This window comes from Anopheles coluzzii, chromosome 2, assembly GCF_943734685.1.
Source record: "Anopheles coluzzii chromosome 2, AcolN3, whole genome shotgun sequence".
NCBI classification, from domain to species: Eukaryota; Metazoa; Arthropoda; class Insecta; order Diptera; family Culicidae; genus Anopheles; species Anopheles coluzzii.
Genome location: NC_064670.1, coordinates 58,060,468 through 58,074,248, shown reverse-complemented (window position 1 = coordinate 58,074,248; position 13,781 = coordinate 58,060,468). Strand labels below are relative to the sequence as shown.

General features: G+C 33.2%; 1 protein-coding gene across 5 annotated transcripts in view; it reads left to right on the top strand.

Moving 5' to 3' along the window:
- The window catches only part of LOC120950399 (homeotic protein antennapedia), a 133,835-nt gene that overhangs the window by 43,396 nt on the left and 76,658 nt on the right, over positions 1 to 13,781 (top strand). Inside the window, exons 1-3 of one of the 5 annotated variants that reach the window (XM_049608023.1) lie at positions 1,030 to 1,238; positions 1,305 to 1,509; positions 2,160 to 2,604. The exons of 1 other annotated variant lie outside the window; for it this stretch is intronic. The gene's annotated coding sequence lies outside the window, so the exon portion shown is untranslated. Of the gene's footprint in view, positions 1 to 1,022; positions 1,239 to 1,294; positions 2,605 to 13,781 lie in introns of those variants that run through there. 3 more of the 5 variants (XM_049608022.1, XM_049608026.1, XM_049608021.1) reach the window with 3 other exon arrangements.

Here is a 13,781-nt window from a genome sequence, read left to right as displayed (position 1 = left end):
TGCTGTTGATATTAGGGAAACCGATTTGTACATTCATTCTCTCTTACATTCATTCTTAGTCCTGTTTGCGTAAAATAAAATTTTTAGTAGTTAGTTTCCCGTACTATGTTTCCCTAGCATGAATTACTATCACGCTGACTCGGTACCCTTCTAACACGTTCGATGTTCACACCCTCAAGTAATAAAAATCTTCATCATAAACCTACAGTGCGTCACAATTTTTGCGGAAGATCACACATTCTTCACATTGGTAACTCACTAAGACACTCATTGAACGAGAGAGTGAGCACCAAAAATATGGGTTGGCTATAAATAACATTTTTGTACACGGGCGGAATAGAAAAAGCGCCATATCTCTTCTCTGAATGGTTTATGACGATTGCTCCTCCTATTTGCTGTCACCATCTTTGTTTTGTGCCTATTCTCGGAGGGGAAATTGAGCATATGATTTTAATGTTTTTGCACTTCATTCGAGTCTCTATTGCAGACGTACCACAGCCAGCACGTGCTTCTGCAATCCCATTCGAAAGGAGAATGTATTCGAGGAGATAGAGCATAATCGTGCTTTATTGTATTGCTCAGCTCGGTTATTTGTGCACGCTACATTTTTTTTTTGCCTCGTGAGTTACCTCTACATTTGTTACCGCAATCGGGTTAGTAGAGGGCAGGAATAGGAAGCTCCACCACCGCGTGGCGCATACACGCTTAACGATCGTAAATTTCCGACGACTGCCTTCGCGTCGCTAGGAAACCCTTGCCGAACCCCGAGAGCAGAGTTCTCATCGTAAATCTTGACTCGCTCGCGTATGGTTTACGAGCGTAACGCCGAAAATAAAGCAAACCTGAGACAAAACCGTGTGCGCCAGGCCGGTTCGTTCATCTCTTTTTATCACAAATTTGATTGTTATTGTTGTCTCGTCTGTGGGTCACGCACTCTTCATCCTCCCTTTGATAGCTATTTCATCCAACAACTTTCGAAAGGTAGTTTATGTGAGAGAATCTCACAAATTTCAACCGTCATTTGAAGAGAGGTTTCCAACAAAGAGGGTGGATAGATGGCAAGTCAGAAAGGGCGAAAGAAACAGGAATGAAACGAAAATATACGAGGCAGATATTGAAGCACCCGCGTGCGTTCAGCCTCGATGTCGCCTGGTGGATAGTTTTACACATCGTATGAAAAAGCGGCATCGACATTCTCCACGAGAGTGTACCAAACTCGGTACAATTGTGTGCCACATGTGAGTGCGTTTAAAGGCTAGTCACAAACACATAGCCAAGCTTCTACTATTTGCCTCTCATTTTAGCCAATTGAAGCTGCTCTGCCCGGAACTGATGGGACAATCCATCACCGTCGGAGAGCTCAAGTCCCGACACACGCACACACTGGCAACCAGTAAAGGGGCATACACACTGTTTCGAACCTTTCTGATTGCTTGCACAGCACGGCCAACAAGGGGCCCTCGTACGCAATACGACTTACGACCAACCAGCCAGCATGCCCGAAGCCGGGTCAGTTTAGAGTGAGCAGAAAAGAAATCGTATTTTATGGTTTAGTTTGATAGAAATCGTAAAGAAATAAACATCAATTAGAAAGGCATAAATACGGACAAATAGAAGGATATCAACCACGCTTGCAGTCGCGTTCTAGAATCCTTTTGCCATTACTGTTGTTCCTAGAGCAGTGCATGTGGTAACTGTAGATTTTCACATCCTGGATTTATTCATGGTTCATGTCAATGCCTGACAAGACAAAGTTGTATGGCATGGCATGGCGGTGTAGAGATAAGCACAGCCGATATTCAGAATACTTGTGTGACAATTACGGTGTAGTAGTGTGTCGTCAACTCTAGAGTAAGGAAAGAGCGTCTGTTTAAGGCGGCAAAAACAGTCACAACAAATCGTAAAATTTTATTACGCTTCTTCTCTCCGTCAAGGCCGTTCAACAGCTTACTATGTATATCCCTCGATGGTCCTAAGCGAATCCTGCTGAGAAGGTTTGAAGTGATCGGTGAAGTGTTATTATTTACATATTTGGTTTGATGAAAATATTAATTATGGATTGAATGGTTCATATAGTGTAATTTTATGTACGGAACAGTTTTGAAACCTAAAACTGCCACATAGAAAATAGATAAAATAATGTTATTCTTCTTATGTAGTTCTGTGACGTGTGACTAGTCATTACATATATCTGACTTAAGTGTTATATTAAAACAGTGCAATCATTTAAGCTATTCTGTGTGCGTGATTTACTATACGTGCGGTGCATAAAAATGAACACATATGTTCTTTAACTGTACGAGTATGGTACATAAATAAGCAATAACGAAAGCTTAGTGGATCTATATAGTTGAATACATGTGACAAAAACAGTGCTTTTTAAGTGAATATTGAATACTAGAGTAAAAATTCATGCCTAATACAACAATTTACAGATCTTAAAGTAAAGATCTTAAGTTCATTCGCAAATTATAAAAAAATATGATGCCAATGTAGTGTGAAGTATCAAAATTTTATATTAACAAACGTTTCATGATTAGAGCTGTACTAGAAAAATTTCCAGACCAATAACCCAGGAAATTGGAAAGTGTTTAGCTGCTGTATGTAAGTAAGCATGTTTTTACTCTACTCTTATTGCCCGTCGGTAAAAAGCATGATTCAAAATGAGCATGCATTTATCTTGAATACTTGGTTTTCAAGGTTAATTTATAGTTAAAACGATGTATGTTACAAAAAGCCGTATTATTTTACAAAATTCTGTCTCATATTACAAGCTTTTAATATTTTAATTACGATTTAAAAAGATTTTTCAAAAGCATATTAAAAGATTAAAGTGTTTTTTTCACATTTGTATCGGGCCGCAATACGTTACGGCAAGTCGAAGTAGAATTTGATAGTTATTTAATATTAATATTTTAAATGATGGTGCAATTTAACTGTATTGAAAATTATTTAAATTAAGTATTTCATACAATTTTTTATTTAATAATGTACAGACTGTTTGTACATTGAAAACGATTCCTGGAATATAAAAAATAGTTGATGTATAAAATAAATATCGTATTACAGATCATTACCTTTTTACAGACACAAGTAAAAAATTAATTAGTTACTTTAAACAAATGACTCTTTAATCTGTCTTTGTTCTTTTATTACCTGAGTCCTTTTTTCAAAAATTAATAGAAATGTATTTGACTTATTCAGTATACATTTAATTGTTTTCTGCATTCGATTTTCATGAAAACCAGTACAAATTTGCATTACAAATAGTCTGTAATGATAGGCAATCCAATAAATAATACTGTATTTGCTAACAATACGAAAATATAATCAAAAAGTTTATAACCATAAAATACTTTTTATTTTTTCTTCGATTTTTTATTTTTCAAGTACAAAAGTTATAGCTAAATAAGAATGAGAACATAGAGCTGAAACATGTAAACCAGTTTTTGATTTGACAGACCTATATCGTTATGATTTTCAAAGATATCTATTTTATTTCCTTAGAATATATCACACGCTAAAACACTCATCGATTTTTTCTTGCTACAAAACAAACCCGGCTTTAGTCTGTCGGTAATTAACCGTGTTCACACAACACAAAGAACACGCAAGCTGTATAAAATCGACAAACATGGAAATTTTTGAATTGAAACGTTGGTACGTGTTATCGCATGAAACTTAAAAGTGACTTCTGCTTGTCGAAAGATGTTCCTGCATAGTGATGGCATTTCACATTATTTTTTCCTATCATGTCAATGGTGAGTTCTGTTCGCAAATCTGGAAAGGAGTGATATAGTTACGAACAAAAATAAAGCCGTAATCAAAAAACAGATGTGGGTAGCTCCAATGTAGTGTGATACAAAAGAAGCACAGGGGAAAATAAAAGTAAAGGTGAAATACGTATCTTAACAATTTTACAATGATATTTAATTTAATAATGTACGATTATAGAGCAAATGGTTTGTAATACGTTTATTGTATAACATGTATAACACTAATGAAACATAATCGATGTTATGAATTAAAAAAATCACTTGGCATAAAACCATGTCACCAAAAAGAAACTAAAAATTGCAAATATAATACACAATACCACAGACCTCGGCGTAATGATTTGGTGTATACGCATATATTGATGCTAATATCTAATCATTCAGCCAAGTTCAAGTAATGCTAATACTGGTGATAACGGAATATATCAAACAGATGTAATGCGAAACGTGGTACAATCATCAACTAGCATAATTTAACAGCATGTCCTTCGTGGGTTCAAGCTCTGGCTGCGTGGTACTTGATAAGCTGCAAAAACTTGTATATTAGTGAAAGTTTTGCACATTATGTCAAAAAATGGCTGAGTACTAAGTTGTACATTATTAAGTAAGAAAAAATAAAGTAAGAGTAAAGAAGACAATTCAACATCAAAACTAATACTTCATTTTTCAGACAGTAGACTACCGTCTACTAGTAGTAGACGTCGGTGAATGCAAACTGTATTTAACAGTATGTATAAAGTCGAAATCAAAATCCGTTAAATGAATTATGTAACAATCAAACATTTGCATGGCTTTCATCATTACCTTTTTCGTCAGAATTACTGTTATCAATCACAATCATGACACTCTTACAATAACTTCTAATGCCACAGCAAACTTGAATTGTCGGTATCATGAATAAGTTATTAAATGGTTATTTATCTTTTGTGTAACACGAATATTCCATTGGATTTTTCATTGGCGTTTTTATAGTTTTTGCAAACAACAACATTTCAAGTATGTACAGCGAAACAAGAACGATATAGCAAGAAGCTCCAATCCATCATCAATAAACATTATCATAGCTATTTGTATGAACTCAATTGCCACCTAATTTTGTATATTACATAAAAAAGACAATAATTAACCAATACGGCCGAAGCCGTTCTTTCTGAACAGAAAAAAAAGACAATACTCTCTGTTCAATGTACAAATTTCATTAAATTGTATCCTGTATAACTCATAGCAATGTTATCTTCAAAGTTATCAAACATATTTTTTAGCATATACATTATTTTTGATACCATGAACCATCAACATGCATTAACAACTATCTTCTTTGAAGCTTCTTCTGTTAAGAATAATAACACAGTACCCATGTGTATACATGAAAACAGATACAAATGATATGCATGAAATGTATTGAAATATTATACACAATCAATCTGTATGGTGGATCACTATGCTATAGAAGTCAATTGCATGAATTAGTTATGAAGGTGTCATACTTGATTCTTGATAAAAGGTCACGCTATTGTTTTCGTTCTTTCGAAATATCCAAAACATCGAAAGGATTACTATCGGTCATTCGAGTGTGTAACGAGCTCCAACCAAACGAGCTAAAAGGGTAGCAATTACAAACCCGTTCTAAATATGTCACTACGATAGTTGAGGATGGATTGGTCGATGCTTGTGATGAAGCAGTTAGGATCGAACAAGTTTTTTTGGCATACTTTTTAGCTCCTTTCGTGAGTTGTAACATCATACCACGAAGTGTGCGATATTATGTCAAACAAAGCATGCGTTAGCTATGTCAGTGCCGATGAGCTGCTTTACAAGCGTTCGAACATCGATAGCAATCTAGATATAAAAAGAGATGAACCACCTGCAACCACCACTCCCTCATAGGCTACGTTTGGAGTAACGCGGAATAGCCTACCTACTCCGGTGAATTCCGCAACCGCTGTCGTTTAAGTACTTAAGAACATCCGTGAGCTGCAAACTCGGTTCCCATGGATGACGTATTCACGTCCTGCACTTTTATGTTTATATCGATTTTCTTTTGGTGTTCGTTCATTGGCCGATTGTCCATGATGACTTTTTTCTGGACCAGCTGGATGCCGGTTTCACTACAGGCGTTTGTGTTCGGTGTAGCATGTGCGTGTTCGTGTCGCCAGACTGGGCTGCAAACTGAACTGAAAAAAGAGACACGTCGAGGCAATGAAGTGATTTATTGTGATAATAATAATGCAAATTTTCAGTCTCCTACTCAATTCTTTCTTGCATACGGCACGTTACTTGTGATGCACAATGGTTGCATTTGCCCACTATCTTTGCCGAATGGATGGATTGAAATTTTTGCTAGTAAATTCAAATGTTCAGAGAATGCCTATTTGGCAAAAAAATGGATTCAAACGTTTTGTTAAGAGTCATGTTGCTTAATGACTGCTAAAATAATAAGCAGTAATGTTATTTTTTATTTAAATAGTAATTTTAGTACACAGCGTTTATCAAAAGTTTACTTTATATATTGTTATATATAAAGGTTCTACGGTGCGTTATTTGTGGGTTGCTACTAATTTAATCAGCAACCGAATTCGGTCTTATCCTTCCCTGCCTAGGACTGAAAATGAATATATGTATGATTTGTTATGTATAATATTATGATTTGTTTAATTTGTTTTTCTCCCTTCTAAATTCGAATCGAATGTTGAGATCATTTTTGTATGTTGTTTAAAAATGTGTTGCTACATTCCTCTACAGTTTTTTTATAATGTGATTTTTTGTGTACTTTTATTTTCCTACAATACAACTCACATGCGATATTAATGCAAAATTAGTATATCTTTAAAAATTTTGTATGTGTTCATAACGTTATCTTTAGGGGAACTCGAATAGGATGCAAGTACCAACGAAATTACGTTGGTTAATTAAAAATCATTGTTTAATAGATAGCAATATGATTGCATATCTATTCACCAGAATAGCATGTCTATTTTTCATAGCATAGAAGCATGCATTTAAAGAAAATCTTCTGTCAAAAAATAGAACAGCTACCGAAACAATTTATAAGAAGACAAATTGTACTATTTACTCCTCGTGACAAAGCTTAGTTGATTTTCTTTGATAATTGAAAAACTAAAACTGGAATATTGAGTACCTGATACAAAGATACATTTCAAAATTGATTAGGACACTAAACATAAAAGCACAGTTTGAAACTTTGGTAGGAATAGAAGTTGACGAAAATGTTCGTCCGCACAACAAACAGAATGAAGAAAATGTGTAATGAATTGTTGGGGTTTTCCCGTCGTTGCATAGCAATCAAGAATAATCGTACTGCTACATAAAACAAGTAATAAATCAATCTCGGAACATATATATAATCTATATGGTACGTTCACCGATATAAATTCCACAGCGCCCGGTTATTGATTATGATACATATGCAATGTTAGAAATATAATAAAAGTTTGAAGCAAACAGATCAAGTTTTTTTTTAAATTCAGTTAAAATTGATTTAGAAAACTGAAGATTCAACCTTTAATACGCGAAAGAAAGAGCTTCGTTGCTGGAGGCAACATACACGTTAAGGATAAAAATAAACTTCTTGAGATGTATAAATACAGTGATTGTGAAAATGAACTAAACTTTTGGTTTTAAGTTTCTATCAAACTTCATGTGTTTGCCATTAATTACAAAAAAAAAGTGTTTTTATGCATTATTTGTACTTTCGGGAAAGGCGGACGTTTGATATGGGATAGTTGTACATCATAAAGGCTGAGATGAACATCGACTGAAATTGTTAAAATTTCAATAATGTTCAAACATTTTTATATTATGTATTAATTTTTGTTTCCTATTAAAGGAATACAAAATTCGCATCATTTGAGACGGCAATTCGCTCTGATGGTTATTTTAGGAGTATGAAAACGGTTTTCATTAACTGTAGAATATAAAAACTAAGGTGTTATTCAAAGCTCTGGAGTAGGTAGCTAAAACTAACACGGAAGAACAATGGGGCCCTTCATGATTAAGCTTTTTTATATGTAGTTTGACTGTTGGAGTCTGAAATCTTGTAAACACTCCATAAAAATCTACTCACAAAACTAGCCTGCGATTTGGAGTCTAGATTATTTCAGCCTCAAAGCTAGAATTATATTCGAGTACATGCTTGACAAAATGGAAAAATAAGGTTGTACTCAAATGACAATTGTGAGATCGAAAATCGGGCTTTCGAGCTATTTTCATTGAACTGGTGCCTTAAATATCCCTTAAACTGCACCAGTTTGAGGTATTTTTAGAACAAGTCGTTTAAAATCGACTGTGATGTTGCCTTTTCTTTGCTTTCTTCTCTGTCCTTTAGTAAATATCGTTTCCAATCCTTATCACTGGAAGTATAATAGTTTTATACGAAAAAAAGAACCCTAAGCTTCACAAAATAACACCGCACGAAGTGGGCCTTCTTTTTTGTCAAATATTACAGCAAATTAATCTGAAAGGAAGTGGACGTTATCTCCATTCAATAAAAGAAGGTCATACGCACACAAACGAAAATTTAACATTTTCTATACGATTTATTACAAACAATTTCACACTTTTTAGTATTTCGAGAACTATTTGAGCAAATTATGGTTACACATCTAGAACAAATGTCAGTTGAGTATTTTCATTTACCACAATGCGCATTAAAGAAATCAGATGGTGTAATCTTGAATCAAGGTGTATGTATCAAAGGTAGTCTCGTAGCATGTTTTATAACCAAATTTCAACATCACTTTTTTACAACTGGTGAAAGTTTTTGCTCAAACAGGCTTTCTGGTAGGTTGACGAATACACAAAACATTATTAAAATCTTCATTCAGAAGCAGAAGCAATAAAAATCAGCCTTCTAAATACATATAACTTGTCATCATTATCATTATACCGACTTTTATAGCTGCTCGAAAACTCCTTTACAATGCAAACAGCAGACAGACTGAAAATACAGCCTGTTGACTTAAAACAGAAAGGGGTTCAATGGAAGATTTCACTTTAGGAAATTACTTAAGTATGCGACCCCACAAGGTTTGGTGAACTAGGTCAGGGGTCTCCAAACTACGGCCCGCGTGCCGCATGCGGCCCTCAAGAGCTTATAATGCGGCCCACGATGACTTTGCCAGAGTTAATATAAATATACGTAATGATTATGACTTTTTCAAATAAAATTTTATTTTTTACTTTTCTTAGACAAAAATCAACCTTTAGTAATACCAAACTGTACAAGTATTGTTAGTTTTTTGTCATAAAAATGAGATTTAAACGTTCACCCATCAGTTGAAGGTAGTGTCAAATGGCCCTTAACATAGCTATTTTTGAAGCAATGCGGCCCGCGAGCTGAAAAGTTTGGAGGCCCCTGAACTAGGTCTTTTGGCAACCACCAGTGTAAAATGCAATATTTAATCTTCGATCGTTCAGATTTCACAGAAATTTTGAGTTCTTTTTATTTCATTATTTCCATAATAAACTATACTATACTAGTATTAAATTTAATATCCGCCATCAAGGCTAAATAACGCAGATTTACAACTAATTTATAACTAGCAAACGAACAAAATCATTCATGAAAAACTAACAATAACTAAACTAGTCCAGACCTAGCAAAAAATAAAAGAAAAAAAACACAGGTAGAGCGAAGAGACTATCAAAAACCTAGAGAAAAATAATTAAAAGAAAACTAAGAAGAATAATTATAGAAAAATAGAAGAAAGAAGACGGTTACAGGAAGAATTAAGAAAGGAGTGGAAATTAAAGGTATAGTAAAAGTGGTTAAACAACCTGAAACAGGATAGAAGAGGTTCATTGAAAGTATAAAGAGTATGACGTGTTTCAATTGACAGAGGATCAGGTGGACGAAGAGAATGAGAGGGAACATACAGCATAATGGACGAGAGTTAATCAGGAGCATCAGTAGCGGAAAGTAATAAGCCACCAATAAAACATGGATGAAACACTTGGCGGGGGAAATTTACTATGTAAGAAAGGTGTTGTATCAGTTTCCTATTCTTGTTGTTGAATTAATACATCATACATACATCAGTGTCGTGCCAGTCACAGTATAATCTATGGCTACTGTTCACCGGTGTTCATAGTAGATTTCAAATGTTTTTACTTGATTTGCTGATCTTGACTTTTTATTGCTTTTATTGGAGCTGTACATGTTAATTTTATTTATATCTATTTATTTAACAGACAAATCTACTTTGCTAACATCTGCGCTTTAAACATTGATAACAGAAGCAAATTAAATCTAATACAGTGAACCCTCTCTTATTTGACACCTCTCCAATTTGAAAAACCTCTCTTATTTGAACATTTTGCACAGTCCCTTGATTTCCAGTACATTTTTGTTCCTCTAATTTGGAAAACCTCTGAAATCTGTGTCCCTCTTATTTGTGTATGGTGTTGCCATGGTTATTGAATGATGTATGCTCAAATTGGCAATCCTGTTCGCAGTTTCCTATAGCAACTGTTAAGGCTGCATACTGAATGTTCTGTCTCTTTCTTGTTTGGATGGACCTTTCATTCACTTTCCACCTCTGTAATTTGAAAACCCCTCTTATTCGACAGTCCCATCGCCTCTCAAATAAGAGAGGGTTCACTGTATTTCTATGTATATCCTTGTCCACTACTGGAAGCGCATGTTTTACAATGTACAATGCAAGTTTTAATACCCGTAGTATTAAAATTAAAGCGTGCACAAGGTTTATAAATTTTGATTTTTAATTTCACCAAATAGACATGATAAAAAAAGTTTTCAAATGTATTTTTACAATCTTGGATTGGATCCTACATTGTTGCATTATTTAGTGATTACTTTTATAATCTCGGTTTTTATGACATCCCGGTTTTTTACTTCTCCAAAGTAACTGACTTCACCAACATTCGCCTTCTTTTTCTTATTGGCATACGACCTACTAAATCACACCAGCCTATACAGACTCTCAGAGTATCACTTAGCTGGATCGTCTATTTCATCACGATAGTAAGAAACGTGTGTCTAAAAATAGACTTGTTTTCCATTTTTTTTTAATTTTTCTTCATTAATTATAATTTTCATGCATGAAAAATCAGACTCATAGCTTAGATAATCTTTTTTTCACTAAAAATAATTAATTTTTATCGTTGGTGCAACAATCATTTTCGGTCAAAACCTTAAAAATCACAAATGGCTTTGACTATTAGTTTTTTATTGATTTACCCACAAAAGAATAGTTATTTATTGCTTTGGGGTACATAGTCCATACATGATTTGAACTCAAAATGGTTTTGTTGGTAAGTAAACCATTAATAATAATAATAATAATAATAATAATAATAATAAAACAGGACAATGATTTCATAAATTCAATACATACTTGTTAAAGAGTTGAAAGAATGAAAGAACTACAAAAGATATATCAAGGCATAGTAAATTATTAATATAGGTAAAATTCATTCCATGTTACGTTAAGCTTTAAAAAATATATCGAACAAAATTTCAATTTTAATTCCTTTGTGCTCAGCTGAATCTTTCGAGTGTTCTAACTTTCGGGCTATAAAATATCGATGATGATCTACATATTTAATCCCTATACGTACAACAGTATATATTTTCTCTTTCCGAACGCACATACACACCTTTATCGTTCATTAGAAATAGTTAGACATGTTGTGGTGTTAGTAATGGCGAATGAATGAGCATTATGGCTTCCTTGAGCATTTCCACCGCCATTCCAAAAGAAAATTTCACGCATACTGTCGAACAGTGAAACAGATTCATCATTTATTTTGTACCCAGATGAGCGCAGACTAGAATCTGTTGGTTAAATTTGAAAAAGTTGTATGAAACAAAATGGAGAACGAATATGAGTGGCTTTGGTGGCCATTATAATTAACACCACGATTTTACATTAAAAATAGCTCTTGTAGCTAGCTGCTTGTTTGTTTGCTGTGTCTTATTGCGTTATGGTTTATTACGTAACCAAAATGATAAATGATTAAGTTCTTACTGATTCTTAATAAGTGAGCTGAATTATTGAAAGTCATTTCAGTGATTCAGATTCTGGTCTGGTCTGGTCTGGTACTAAAGAGACGATGTTGTCGATAATTTTTTGTGAAGGAATTTATTATCTTAGAAAGATTGCAATAGACACTCACGTCGGCTACAAAGGGTATCGATAAACAGATAAACGTTTTTATAAAAATTGTATATTTGACTACGTGGTAGTAAATCAATTTTATTCGAATAAAACCGGCGCAACCTTCAAGAAGAAAATATTTTATAATCTTTTTATGAAAAACATCAAATAGCGTAGTCAAGTCTTTAACTGTCCATTAAATAAAGGCATTATGAATCAATGTCGGTCTGACTAATCTTAGGTTTTATATTTAAGAATTGCAAACATCTCGTTGTTCACTGCAAAATCATCATAAGGAAATAGATAAATTAATAAATAAATAAATAAATAAATAAACGAATAAATAAATACAATTAGCATTTTTTAGATAAAGAATTTTAATTATTCTAGGTCGTGTTAATCGCAAATTCAACATATTAGAATAATATGGAATTATACTTAGTCTGCTATAATAAAAAATATCGGGGTCGTCGTGATTTTTATGGAAAATCTATACAGGGGTTCAAGTCACTTTTGAATGCAAATGTTGTTATTCACTGCGTGCGAGAAGTTATTCTATATGACTATGATATTTCATTTTCATCATAATAATTTTTAATTTCTTCAGCATGACTCTCAATAACTTATGGGTCTATCTCTATGTTAAAGAGGTTCTGAAGCCGAATCCCATTACTCTTTAAGAGTTGAAGTGTTGCAAATTATGTTATAGTAGTTAAAAAATATCACAGGGTTAAAAATAATACCAGGAAAGTGATTAGGAAAACCCTGTAATATTAAACTGCCATCGTTTTTTCACCGGATTTTAAAGCCAGATCTCATCACCCGTTGACAGATGAAGTGTTGAAAAACATACTGAAGAAATTAAAAATTATTTTATAAAAAATGAAATATCAGAGTGGATTAGCATTAAAAACAATGTTTGCAATCAAAACTGAAAACCCTGTATTACATGACATAAGTCTAACAAAACTCATATAACCTTAAAAACAAGTTACAAAAATACTTTATAAATGTATAAATGTTTTTCTGTGAAACCTTTCTATAATATGTAATTTCTATTTTTGGAAGATTTTTAAATGCATTAGTAAGTACAAAACACTTTTTTCAAAGTGTCTTTATAATTCTGGCTCGTTCCTAAATTTATTTTTTATGACTATGGCATTGAAGTCATATAATCTTTATAATATGCCTTAAATTTTTTTAAACAAAATACATAAAAAGATGTGAAATAATATTTTGCACAATTCATACATTCAATGTTTCTATCTATTTCTTCCAGATTTTTGCAAATCCCAAAAAATGACGTACAGTTTAGGTAGGCGGTGTTTATCAGTACCAATAAAAATATTTTTTATTCAATGAAGCAAAAATATTATAACAAATCACGAATATTTACTATAAACATTTTCAAATTCGGTTCATTATTACAATTAATAGATATGAACTTTTTCAGCAGAAATTTAAAAATTTGAAATTGAGCATTATTATCACAATTATTAATAATAAATCAAAAATAGCTTAGTTTATTATTCAAAGCGTAACGATCTTTACCGTTAATCTGTAACAAGAACGTAATATACAGTGACGTCATATAATTTGATCCAGTAAGAGGATGTTGGACATAAATGTATCACGTTACTTTATATTATGTTATTGTTGCCGGTTGACGGTCAAGGTAACTCTTAGTAATAAAAATGCATTTGAGCGATTTTTACAAGTAAAATTCTGTACAAATATAGTTTTTTTCCTGCATCAGATCGCTAAAAGCAGCATATAGCGTTTACTATTTGATCAATCGGTGCAAGGTCAATGTGTAGGCACGTTATGCGTATCGCAAACTTACAAACTCAGATATAGGCTCAAATTT